The sequence below is a fragment of the Zeugodacus cucurbitae genome, chromosome 3 (genome assembly GCF_028554725.1).
Source record: "Zeugodacus cucurbitae isolate PBARC_wt_2022May chromosome 3, idZeuCucr1.2, whole genome shotgun sequence".
Classification (NCBI taxonomy): domain Eukaryota; kingdom Metazoa; phylum Arthropoda; class Insecta; order Diptera; family Tephritidae; genus Zeugodacus; species Zeugodacus cucurbitae.
The window spans coordinates 77,953,218-77,967,447 of record NC_071668.1 but is presented as its reverse complement, the minus strand read 5'-3'; the positions used below and the strand labels follow the sequence as shown (position 1 = coordinate 77,967,447).

Here is a 14,230-nt window from a genome sequence, read left to right as displayed (position 1 = left end):
AGTGGGAAATGAAGATTCAAGCTGCAATCAAATTCCTGAGTAAATAAAGGAATACAACAGATAATATTAAGTCTACAACTTTGCTTCCGCCGTTTTCCAATAGATGTCCCTAGGGTCAAGCACTGGTCGATTAAATCGATTTTTTTATATCGATCTTGGACATTTGTGTCAACATTAACCCAACAAAATATTTCTAGAGATCTGTTTGCATCCCAAACTTATTCCCAACTGAAAATGTCACTTTTTGAGTCGAATTCTCGACGTTTGCGGGAAATTTTGCTTTTCTTTTTTAATTCCAAGAAACGTGCGGCTGAGGCTCATCGAATGCTTTCAGATACGTACGATGAGGCTGTCCTAAGTGAAAGAACATGTCGCGAATGGTTTCAACGTTTTAAGAATGGTGATTATGAAGTCGAAGACCGGCATGGTGGTGGAAGGGAGAAGATTTTCGAAGATGCTGAATTGGTTGCTAAAGCCAATCGATGCCACACGGTCTAGCTAACGAGCACTTCAGTTCTTATGAAGAAGTCAAAAATTGGATTGATACTTGGATCGATTCGAAAGCTGAGGAGTTCTTTCGTCACGGAATACGAATGCTGCCAGAAGGATGGTCGAAAGTAGTAGCTAGCGACGGCCAATATTTTGAATAACATTTTTGTAATCGTTTTTATCGTAGAAGTTTTTTAATCAAATTCAGTTTTCAGAATCAAAAAACAACGAACGTATGGAACACTTTGCCATAACTGAGGTATTCGACATGACTGAAGACATATTTTTGATACAAAAAACTATAAATTCTTTCGAAGAAGAATATACTTTGAACGTTCATTAACCGTAGAATGAATATATGGTACTCCTAAAGCTTTAAAGCTTTCCCCTAAAGTTAAACTAAAACATTTAACTTTGCTTTTAAGGTTCTAATTTAATTTTGAAGAGACCTAAAACGCTTTGTAAACCAGTTAAAATTAATTTTCGTTGTGTGACTCCCAGCGCTTTTCATGCACTCCAACAACACCTCAACAACAGCAGTCACGTGACCACACAATAAATGCATTCAACCGTAAACGACAAAGAACCGAATAAATATTTAAAGCAAATATTTACAGTGTGCACAAGCAGTATGCATACTCAAATATGCAGGGTGGCATTGAGTTGCGTGTAAAAAATATAAAATGCAAACGGGTTACATGAACCACACGAAAGGCCGCCAGAGGAACGCCTCCGCTGCGGATGCCACCTAAAACCCCGCACAGTGTTGTGTCGATGTATTTGAATGTTAGCCTACATCCATAGAGGCGGACGGCGGCGCCAACCATAGAAGTGGCACTCCTTACGCTCCAGTACCGTTCGCATTTCTGCGAGTTCAGGGAGTTGCTTCATTTAATATTGCTGCGGCATGGTGTGCGTTGGGCTGTGTGAACATGTGCCTGAGTACTCAGCCAAGTGGCACAAATGTTTCGATTTTGCACACATTCCACGCCGCTTATCCGCCTGCTTTTCTGTTCATAACCTTTTTCAACCTTTTTTTTTATTTTTTTCCTTTTACATTTGGGCCGCCTGCTTACAAGTGCTTGATATCCTTTTTGTGTTTTGAGGACTCTTCGCCGTTTTTTTTTTTGTTTCTTTGCATTTTATTCCATGCACTTGTACATGATTACACGATACTTTCGTGCTAGCCTTGCTCTTCATTTCGCTCGCCGTTTGATGGTGTGTGTGTGTTTATGCATGTATCATATTGTGCAAGTATTAGTTTGCGAACCACATACATGCCACTAACAAATGATGTGTTTGAATTTGCGCACAGGAGAGTGACACTATGATGTCACAACAACCACTGTACAACAGTAACAACAACAACAGCAACCACACACTTCAAGGATCCACTAAATGAAACCAGTACAAGCAGCCTCGGTTGTGTCACGAATATTATGTGTTGTTGTTTTCTGTTGTTGTTAGTGAAGCCATTATGGTACGTGTAGCATGTGTGGCAAGGATAATCGCTTGTGTACTTACCAGTTAGCTTACATGGTAATTTAACAATTTAAGCAGCGCTAATACTAGTGCGAGGGTTCTCCCTGTGCGCTGGAATCGCTCTCAAATCGTAAAACTCAATTCAACTGTTAAAAGAAATGTGAGAACGGCAATTTAAAGTGCCATAAAATCGGATGTTGCAATTGGTTTTTGGCAGTGGTGCCAATGCGCCGCTCTCCCACCAGTTAATAGACCATACCGAATTCGGGCGCTGATGAAGGCATTGCGAATTTTGGAGTTTGACAGAGCTTTTAAAGGGTTTATGGTACTCAGCCGTAGGGTGGAATAATACAAAATAAATTTCTAACAATAAAAAAATCTTTATATTTTTTGCAGCTGATAGCATTTCCTGAATCTTTTTGAAATATTTTTTCTTTAATAAGCAAGCGGTTTTTTATTCTTTTCTTAAATAACAAGCGGTTTCAGTTCGAGAAAAGTAACCAAATCAGGCAAAATATACACTGGCAAAAGTAATAGTGAAGGCGCAAGTAATAATCTCTCATATCAAGCGCTACCATCTGCCGTGGCATTTCCAGCCAACATTATTTAATAAAGCTTGATATGGAAAATTTTACGGCAAACAGCGACGAAAGTTTCAACTTACAAACTTTATTTGCAGCAGTCAATATCCTCGAGGCAAAAACAAAACGAGAAACTAAAGGCGACAACGGTGTTAGGGTGGGCGGCTAGTAAACGGACGACATCCCTTGCGGAAGAACACTGTGAAGAAGCGCAGAAAGCGAGAGTTTTCAGGTGAGCATAAGGAAATCATGAAAAAGTTACGGTACTTCCGGCACAGGATGTGACAGGTGAGTAAGCGCGCTCAAGCAACGCTGAAAATAACGCAAAAGTTTATGAGCAAACGCGACGCTGCGAGGAGAATGGGTGAGGAAAGGCTGCAAGTGGCAAACGAAGAGTTATGTAAGTAAACGCTTGCTTGCTGGCGCACTTGCGACAGGACAGCAGATTGTCTTGAATTATGTCGCCGCAACGTGCACAATGTTAAATTAATAAAATTACAGTTACAAGCGAAAGCGCACGCACCGCACCGCACCACCACACACACATACCCGCGTGAAGTGATAAAAATAAAATGTTATTCAGGCGATGTCGCAAAGTTTTGCTTGCAGCGCGTGGAAATGCGGAAAATGTTACTGGTTAACCGTTGCGAGCGAGTGGCAGCATGAGTTGTGCGTCTGCCGGCTGCTGCTCACAGCTGGTGCGTGCAAACTTTTGCCGAGAGTAGCTGCTTGGGAAGCCAAATAGCGACAGAGATTAGGTAGTCTAAGTGGCCGTTGAAGTCCGTAAAGTGTCAGTACTTAAGGAGTTTATGCGGAAAGAAACTTTTACACGAGAATATATGTAAGAAACGATGCATATATGAGCTTGAAGGATGTGTGTGCGTGATTTGAGCATTTTGAAATTTTAATAACAGAAGCAGTAAAGCTGTGCTAACAAAAGTTTAATTAAGCTGCTACTTCGGCATAGAAAAGTCTGTATTCTAGAAAGCCATATTACGGCGGATTATTAACATTCTGAGCACATAAAGGCTTAGAAGATTAATTATTTAAAAACAAGTTAAAAAGTGACTTTGTAAAGGAAATCGGGTACTCAAAAGGGAGACTTATTTCAGATTGTATTATAAAATAAAAAAAAAATCAATATGAAATAAGTGTTTGAAAAAGAAGTCAGAATTAAGAGCAATTTTATTACATTTCTGACACCAAAAAGGTATGTATTGAGCACGCAATATCTTTTCTGATTTTTGGTTAATCCTTCCAATAGTAATGTAGAGAAAGTCCTCACAAAATTTGAAACAAATCGGCCAATAAATTTCTGAGTTACAACACGATCACTTTTCTAAAAAAAAGTTTCGAGATAATCGCGTTTAAAATGAGGTACTCTTTACAAAACGCACTCTGGCCCGCTCCATTATATTAGCTATAATTTTGTCAAGCTTTTTTCTTCTCGTCAGTACACGCATAAAATAGTTCCTATTTCCAGTTTATCGAAAAAAATCGATTTTTTGAAAATGAGCCTGTACAGGGAGGATCTAATGCTGTCAGGTTATTTGGCCAGCTTGTTCGGTATGTCAATCTCTAAAGCTTGACGAACCGAAAGCTCTCGAAACATGCCGTCATACAGCACAAATACAAATTATTAAACGAATATTGGATATCAAACTCAGAGGGTTCACAATAAAAGAAGAAGAATGTACAAACGTACATCTCGATTTACCATTGATATCGGCTTGACCCATTTCACTCAACCGACAATGCCGTGAATACGAATTTACAGTTTTGCTGAAAACCTAAAAAAAATTCTGCTAATCATACTCGGTCACTGAGCACATGACCACAATCTCGTATTAATACTCGTATGTGGCCCACAATTATATGGAATGATATGCACATATAATTCAAATAATAAAAGTCTTGCCTCAATCTGTCAGCTACACGTTTTGGCACAAATTGAAAAGTTAGTTATGAGCATTAAAACGGCAATGAAACCGCAGATATGCAACAGACCGCAAATGAACGGAAGACCAATACAAAAAAGAAAAAAAAGCGCAAATGGAAAAATAATATCAAACGGAGAAAAACTTGAAAATGCTCGTGTGGTAGGAAGTGGGAAAATTGAGATGTGAAAAAAAAATCAAAATAATAGTAAACAACATATAAAATGAAAAATCGCTAAGCAATTGGCCACTCAGTCAACGAATAATAAAAGGCCAGTGAAACCAAACAGCTGGCCACCGCGAATGTTACAGAGTAGATAAATAAATAACGGAGAAGAGCTCGCCAGACAAGCAGGCAGTAGGCAGCAGCCAGATACATTGAGACAGACACCAATATGTATCTCTCAACATGTGTGCCTACGAATGACTCTGAAAGCCTCGTATATAACTGCGCATTGTGATCTTCTGTGTCGTTTTGCTAGTTTTGCGTGCGCCCATTCAGGTGTCAATGAACGCGTTTGCGAAAAAAATGCGATAAAATTTATTAAACTAAAAATAGAAGAATACATTAGGGGAGAGGTGAAGGGAGGGTGGGCAGGTAGTGTTGATGTTGCGATAGGCGAACGGGCACAAAGATGAGCTTAGATAACAAATAATAACAAATTTGAGCAAAAAACATAGCAAAAAGTAACTTATTTTCAGTAGCAGAGTTATATGTGGGTACATATGTACATACATACATACAATATACATATATATACATATTTATAAATAAGTAGATATATGCTGACTGTCGGTTATTCCTTACTGAAGTTATTTGGAAATCGCATATTAAAATTTTTTTTTGTAAATTAAAGCTTGAATATCATAAAAATACACAGCTCGGGGTATGAAGCTTGTTGATTTGTTAGACCGCCACACTGATGTGCGTAACAGTTTGGAGCGCTACTCTTGGATGTGTAACCAAACGCATTTTTCAGATACCGTTCCGCGTTGTTGGCTATGTGGTGAATCATTGGAGCGCAACTGGAATGTTTCGTATACATACATACATACAAACATATATGTAAATGAAGCATTATTTGTTGTTAGTTAAAGTAATTAATTCAGTTTCATTTGCCATATATTCATTTGTTGCGGTTTGCGTTCATATTATTTTGCTTTTATCTTGAACAATTTTTTTCTTATTATGAAGTAATAATTTATGAATTTTATTATTTTATAATTTTATGTTATCTCTATTTTAGCATTTTTAGCGCTTTAAGTTAGAGCTACTCACCAGTAAATAATAAAAAAAAATAATTTCAAAATAATTATTTTTTAAATAAAAAAATGAATATGCACATATTTACAGTTATAACAAACACTACTCGCCACACGTCATTTGCTCGCAATAATAAACAATTTATGCGCATATTGCCCACACTAAAAGCAACAACACTTACCAGCACATTCAACTGACTGAGTTAAAAATAGCAAATAAGCGCTTGAAAACAACAGGCCTCTGCCATAAATAAAAAATAAAGAAATACCCGAGATATTGCAGTAGGCATAATAAACATGAAGCGTTGGAAAATTGTTACAATAATAACAACGGCGAATAAGCAAATGTCAAAAACGTCAGCACAGCTACGCTCTGTGGCATGATTAATGTGGGACACGAACGATTGTCTGGTGCGAAATGCTTATTTGCCAACAACTTAGGTGTTGTTGTTGTTTAGCGCTGCTCCACTTGCCAAAGCAGAGCACTCAGCAGCAATTTGTACTTTGTATTTCTAAGCGTTTCAAAGCAATTACTGCAGGCGATGACTATGTTCCAGTTAGTTGCAAGTGTTTCAAACAGAAAATAATGTTAAATTATTCACTAATATTTTTTTATTTTGAAAACGAAAAATGTTTTATTTCAAATAAAAAAATATTTAATAAAAAATTTATATCGCCCGAGCAGGGACTTGAACCCTGGACCCTTGGATTAAAAGTCCAATGCTCTACCGACTGAGCTACCCGGGCACATATTCATTCGTTGGCAAAGTGATCATAACAGAGCATGCGGCTGATTGCTGTGTGAAACGAGTACACACACAATGATAATTTCTGATTTGATTTTCTTGTTGGGGAAAGAGATTCTAACTAGAATCAAACTATTTAAAAAATTTACACAAAATTTAATACATTTCTAAATAGAGTGAATTTATGGGCGCACTGCTGGTAAATGAGGCATTAGCTTAAGAGCTTTCACGTGAGCCACAAAGCTTTCATTTAAAAATATGTTTTCATCTTAGATTGATTTTTTTAGTTATTTTCTGGAAAAAATATATCAGATTTTTAAACATTAGAAAATCGATGTATGTTCTTCAGTCTTCGTTCTCAAACATATTATTAAATTTTATATATCGATGAATTACTATGCTTGTATGTCTGTTGTGTTTGCAAATAGCAGCCTCGTGTTAGGCGCAAGTGAGCTAAAACGTGCCAACAAACTGAAGAGATCAACGCTCGAAATCTGCTCCAGTTTTGTAGCTGCTGCTTTTCAAAGTTGGCTTTTGTGCTCGGTTGCACTGTCAAGTGACGTGCAACATCTGCAATGTTAACGATGACATTGTTGTTTATTAAGATTTTTTACACACATCAATACAAGTACAAGTGTAGATATGTATTTGTTGCTGTTTCTGATGCCAGCATTATTGCTTTTATTGTTGAGGGTAAAACGAGTAAGGAAGATTTGTTGAGTACCAGCGGTTCATCGTCACACACATCTATATTTGTATGTAAGTATGTATGAATATAAGTATGAATAAGTAAATATTGAAGTAACTGCAATGCAACTCACTCCAATAACAACAAATGTATCTGGCGCTGCCGTGTTACCATCATAACTTCACCGTTTTACATATATTTGTTGTTGTTATTTTGCTGTTTTGTGAAAATTGCTGCAAATATGCTGCACCATACTTTTATTTGCTGCATATTTTGCCTCTTTACAATGCCACCGATACAACCATTGACTCAGTCACACGGTGGAGATGTGAATGTATATATGACTGAGACGACGAGAGCAGAGGGCGCTACACAGTTGCAAAAATACCCGCTTGGCAATGTGCCATGAAATTCAAATCTGCCTTCATTTCACTTACATAGTTGCCGTTCATTTATTTATTTATTTTTGTTGCATACATTTTTTAGATATGCATGGATATGTATTTATATCTCAATATATTTTTGTTATTACTGAAGCTCCCATTTATTTGCATTACAAAAATTTCCAAATACTCAACTGTCGCATTTATTTACTTTGATTGAAAGGTAGCCTGTCTGGCTGTCGGCAATAAGAGTAACGAAGACTTCAACTAAGTGGTAACACTATACACAGAAATTTGAAATGTTAAAACGTTAGTGAGCCCTTAAATGTTTTATTTAAGGTGGGCTGATGTTTATAACATGCATTTCTAGTAATTTTTTTTTACACTTAAAAGCACTCAATATTTCTGTTTCGATTTTTTTAAAAATAGTAGAAATTCAAATTTGGAGGCGAGGCAAATTTCAGCGATAGAGACTTCTATAAAACAGATTCTCCAAAATTTGTAGGTAAATCGGTGAATTAGAACTTGAGGAATGTGGGTATTGTTTTGAAAAAGACAGTTTCGCAGTTTCAGAAAATCGCGTTTAAAATTTCGCGTTAAGCCGAGCAAGTTTGAATGCAGTGTCAGGAAACATTTTTTTTTTATTTTATTGAGAATAATTCAAGTTTTTTATTTCCACAGCAGAAGAGGGTATCAAAGGCCTGGAAATTATAATTTCTTAAGGGGTTAGGGGTAGTCAGGATTTTCAAAATATCATGTTTTTTTTTTTAATTTTGCTTTTAGATTTATTCGACAAATAACACCGACCGCTCAGGCACTCCAACATGCTAGTGTGAAACTTTAAATGCTTTTTTCTCAAAACTATGTTTTTTAAACTGGTGACAACTGTAACTTGAAAACCGCTCGGTAGATTTTAATGAAATTTCTACAGTGTTTAGAATGCATAATAAATTCAGGCCTGAACCAAAGATTTTTTTTTCAAAAATTTCAATTCTTTAAGACCAATTAATTTTTTTCCGAAAATCTCGAAAAAAAAGTTCCTGAGACCGACATTTTGTTAATTTTGAAAAAAAAAGTTTGGTTCAGGCCCAGGATTGTCTATTTATAAAACTATTTTTTATCCGATTAATTTTAGATGAATCTCCAAGGACTTATGATTGTCGCCGTAAGGACCTTTTTTTAAACTGGGTCAACACAGACAGCTATAACTTTGGAAACTATAAATTTTTTTTTTCAAATTTTCGTGACTTCAAGTCAAAACATTGTATAATAATGCATTATTATTACTTTTGTAATATAATATGATTTAATAGCAAAAAATTATTGAAAATTCTCATTTTTTCGTGTCTCTGACTACCCCTAATCGCTTAAGGGTTTTGAACTTGAAACGTCGAATTCTCATCCGTTCACTATCGGAACTATAATTTTTGGTAGAGAATCTACAAATTAGCACTTAATTACAACAGCGTATGCAAGAGTACCTTGATATAATTTCGAAATTTTAATTTTTCACTTCTTCTTCTCCACTTTGCAGTTTATTTTTAAAACTGTTTACGAAATTTTCGCCGACATGCGTTGCTAAAAATAACAGAAGCAAGTGAATAGCATTGCAAATATATACATATATGCATATGTATGAGGCAACGACGCGCAAGTCACGCTAGACAGAACGTATAATTAATGGTAAAAGAAAAATAATTATAAACATATGTACACATGTCTATAAAATATATATATATTTTTTTTACTCAAACTGCCGAAACTAATAAAATTAGAATGGAGGTTTGTGTGTGCAGACATGTGTAAAAACTCTGCCAGCCAAATGGGTCAACAATTTGCGATTGCTTAAAATTCATATTTACACAACTCAAAATTTATTAAACAAAACAGCAGACAAATTTCATGAACTGTCAAAAACTATTTGTTTTTCTTCGTTTTACATTTGTCTATTCATTACACATACACACCGTCTGAGTCAGCCGAATTTTTAGTGGCTGCACAAAATAAACACCGTAAAACTACAATAAACCCGAATTTGAACTGATGCGCCAACAACGAAACGCACAAATTTGAATTTGAATATTTGCCAACAAATTTCGAAAACATTTATTTTATGTTTTCTTTTATTATTCATTACTTGTGCGCGCATAAAAATATGCATAAACAGAGAGGCGCTGAAAAAAGCAAGTGTCTGGTGGCAGACGCCGGTCTCCGGCAATGTCAACAAAGCGTAATTTTCGAAAATAAAATGCGATGATGGAGTAAACAAATGATACAACAACAAAAAAGTTACAAATTTTGGCATCCAATTAATGGAATAACGTAAGCTTTATACTTGGCGTGTTAATTTTTAACAAATTGTATGATTTAATCTTCGATTTTGCGCTAAAAATGATTTTATATTCGGGAGTTTTCGAAAATTTAAAGCACGATTTCTATTTTCATGTGTGTTCCTAAATTGTAGCTTTAAAGCGAATCGCCGAAGTTGTTTTTGGAATATGACAGACGAAAGTTAGCAAAACATCGTTTTAATTAATTTCGAAAATTTGCGAAAATATTTTTCAACATGAAATGAAGCAAACCAGCTTGATTTTCTGCTTAATATTTGTATAAATTGACTATTTTGCCTTACTTTTTCGAAAACCTTTCGCGCAAATACCAACGAAAGTGTAAATAATGACGCAGCTTTCCACCGTAGCTGACAGCATACTTTAAGACACCTCAAATCACCTTTGAATTTTTAATAATCCAGCATACGTACCAGCGGCGAAAAGGGTTAAAAAGCGGCGATAAAATTTTATGCAAATTCGTAAATGTGCTGAACATCAAAGTGCAGCAAATTTTCACGCCGCGTTGGGCTGATTAAGTTTGCCGCTTAGACATGAGCGCAAGCAAGCAAGTAGGCCTTGTCTTTCCGGGCAGGAAGCGCGTTAAACACCGAGTTTGGCAGCCGCTGAGTTCGTGGCGAGGAAGCCTACACTTAGGCGCTGCACTACTTGCAAATTACATTTGCATATTAAATTATGCGCGAAATGATGTTGAACATCGACTGTCTGCCATAGGCCTACAACTCGTGATTTCTCAACTCACCCAACGCGCCACCCGCACTCTCGCTGAATTTAAGAGATTGTCATTTGCGCGCTACAAAGATGATTGCTTGTTGGCAATCACTTCGGTTGGAACTTCGCTTCTTATTAACCCTTGCCGAGCTGCTTGAATATAACTGAGTTACATACCTTACATAACGGTATATATATATGTATGTATGTAACAACATATGTGTATGGGTGAGCGCGCAAATGTCAATTCAAATAAGAGCACCAATCACTCACACCCGTTACGCGGCTCGACGGCAAAGCCGACATTACGTTAATGCGCATATATGCGCCCAGACTATGGGGGTTACCAAAGGGTTGTGTTGTGGGGACTTCGCAATAACTTTACTGCAACATATAACGGTAAACATGCGAGTGAGCAAAGTGAAGTGTGCTGTGGTGTTGGCCTTGATGTTGGTGAAGGCACGCAAATGCCGGGGCGCATAATGGCAGCCACATCAATGCATGCAACAACAACCACAGCAAAAGCTTGAACGACTTGCGCTGCAATTACTATCACTGACAATGACATCGTCAAACAAATGATCCGCCACACCTCCTGCGGCTACGTCAGCGCCAGCGACCACAGCAAATGTGAAAACAAAAACAATAGCAAAGTGACGCAGCGCTGCGCAGCGCGTAACTAACCCAATGCAAACAATTGTACTTCCGGCCACAGTCAATTATGTCGTTTGATTGTTTTGAGTACATGCCCCAAACCGCAAACATATACATGTACAAGAACGCCACATGCCACATGCCGCATGACACAGGTTAAAATAAGTAACATTTATAATCCGTTGTAAGCGTTGTGTCTGTCTGTCTGTCAAGACAGTGGCGCGTGGTTGGGCCGATTTAAGTGCTGTCCGTGGCCTTTCACAGTCACACATACTCACAGACATAGAAAGCTGTCCGGTACAAAGGATGAGGAGCAATGCGTTGCAATAGACACATGAGCGCTCATGATAAATGATCTTTGTAGCATACTTTTAGGCGCATAAACGTGATTTTTGTTTTTTATGAGGGGAAGGACGTGGAATTTTTAATTGGGATTTATTCCTTGTAAAACTGAACTCATGGTTACGTGGAAATCAATTGAAAAAATGAAGAAATGAGAAGCTCACGAAGAATAAAATGAATGCTTGATTAAGACTCAAAGTAAGAGAAGAAACATTTAGAGCATTACAGCATATATAGAAAATATATACCCAAATTATATAGGGTGATTTTTTAAGAGCTTGATAACTTTTTTAAAAAAAAAAACGCATAAAATTTGCAAAATCTCATCGGTTCTTTATTTGAAACGTTAGATTGGTTCATGACATTTACTTTTTGAAGATAATTTCATTTAAATGTTGACCGCGGCTGCGTCTTAGGTGGTCCATTCGGAAAGTCCAATTTTGGGCAACTTTTTCGAGCATTTCGGCCGGAATAGCCCGAATTTCTTCGGAAATGTTGTCTTCCAAAGCTGGAATAGTTGCTGGCTTATTTCTGTAGACTTTAGACTTGACGTAGCCCCACAAAAAATAGTCTAAAGGCGTTAAATCGCATGATCTTGGTGGCCAACTTACGGGTCCATTTCTTGAGATGAATTGTTCTCCGAAGTTTTCCCTCAAAATGGCCATAGAATCGCGAGCTGTGTGGCATGTAGCGCCATCTTGTTGAAACCACATGTCAACCAAGTTCAGTTCTTCCATTTTTGGCAACAAAAAGTTTGTTAGCATCGAACGATAGCGATCGCCATTCACCGTAACGTTGCGTCCAACAGCATCTTTGAAAAAATACGGTCCAATGATTCCACCAGCGTACAAACCACACCAAACAGTGCATTTTTCGGGATGCATGGGCAGTTCTTGAACGGCTTCTGGTTGCTCTTCACCCCAAATGCGGCAATTTTGCTTATTTACGTAGCCATTCAACCAGAAATGAGCCTCATCGCTGAACAAAATTTGTCGATAAAAACATTTCGAACCGAACACTGATTTTGGTAATAAAATTCAATGATTTGCAAGCGTTGCTCGTTAGTAAGTCTATTCATGATGAAATGTCAAAGCATACTGAGCATCTTTCTCTTTGACACCATGTCTGAAATCCCACGTGATCTGTCAAATACTAATGCATGAAAATCCTAACCTCAAAAAAATCACCCGTTATATATGAAAATTCCTAGGTTAAACATAGTGCCTTAAAGGGCATTACAGTATAATATACGTAAAATCCCTCAATCATTTTCCCTTCTTGTTATTCAAGATATACCAAGGAAGCAAATTCCTCATTTAATCGCGGCGAATACTTAAATAACTACAATATAATCAAGTCAGCTTTAAGATACCGCTTATAATCACATAGCTAAAGTCGAAAGCTTTATATAAAAGCATTCGAGGAATGTTATGCTCTGAAATCCAATGTGTCACTTTGCGCCTTCGCCACAGAACAACCACAAAACTCTAAACATTCAAATTTTCCAACAGCAAGCTCCCCTAAAGTCAATGTATCAATTCAAATTAATTGCCACACCAAAACACAAACAATAATCTAAGCGGGGACAACAAATTCACTTCAATTTATTTGTGTAATTAAATGAAGTTGTAATGGCAAAGAATCGATACGAATCCAGGGGTCATAAATCAATGTGTACAAAACTTTACCGAATGTGTTTGGGCCGCTTTCAATTGGTTGTTGTTGTTGAGTATACAACAACTTAAATGCATGCTTTACAATATTTAGATTGCAATTTAATTAATAAAGACAGGGCTTACAGGCAGAAAAAGTCAGACAGACTGGCAGACAGTCAGAGCACAAACAACAACAATGCGAGCCGGCAATTTGTAGACACCCCAGCCTGGCATGCGACAATGCAAATTCAATTAATCACAGCCTGAGCAGTGAAAACTCGGCTGAGCGCGGAGGAGAAGTGGCGGCGCTTAAAAGCAAGCAACACGCACCGCACAGCGCCTGACATTCTTACATTTGTGTGAACGCGTTACGCTGAACTCAACTAAGTTGTACATTTCCGCGAGGTAATTCCACTTGTAAATCGACTTCCTTTCTGTGTTGTATTTCTTATTTTGTTGTTGTAATTTTTTGCCCCTTTCATTTGTTATTTGTTAGTGCGCAACGAAAGCACTTATATTGGAGTGTAATTTGTATTTAGTAGTCAGACACACACTCCCACATGCCGCATTTACATGCTAAGGGCAACACAAATAAATACAAGTGCAAGTGGAAGGCTCACAGCGTTGGCAAAAGGAGTACGCGCAACAAAAGAAAGGTAGAGCAAGCCAGCCAGCAGCAGGGACAGACAGCACGCAAGAGCATGTTCGAGCACTTTTGCCGTCACTTATACATGCATATATTCGTGTGAGGGGCATGTGTGTGGGTGTGCAAGTGTTGAGTGCGAACAAGAAAAATGGCATAAAATTTATTAAACTTCTACGTTTGTTTGCTAAACCGAGTGCTGCTGCTCCACATTGAGCTTGTAGTGCAGCATAGAAAGGGGTTGTGTGCTTAAGGCGAGCAACAGCTAGTACTGCGTCTTTTCGCATACTTTTCGCCGAGCACCACTG

The 14,230-nt window shown here is 37.5% G+C and overlaps 1 protein-coding gene and 1 non-coding gene across 3 annotated transcripts in view; both read right to left on the bottom strand.

Annotated features, from left to right (window-relative positions):
• LOC105211468 (centaurin-gamma-1A) overlaps positions 1 to 14,230 on the bottom strand; it is a 210,530-nt gene that overhangs the window by 134,360 nt on the left and 61,940 nt on the right. The gene's annotated exons all lie outside the window — the stretch shown is intronic.
• Trnak-uuu (transfer RNA lysine (anticodon UUU)) lies at positions 6,427 to 6,499 on the bottom strand. The gene has a single exon. It is a non-coding gene; the product is annotated as a tRNA-Lys (tRNA).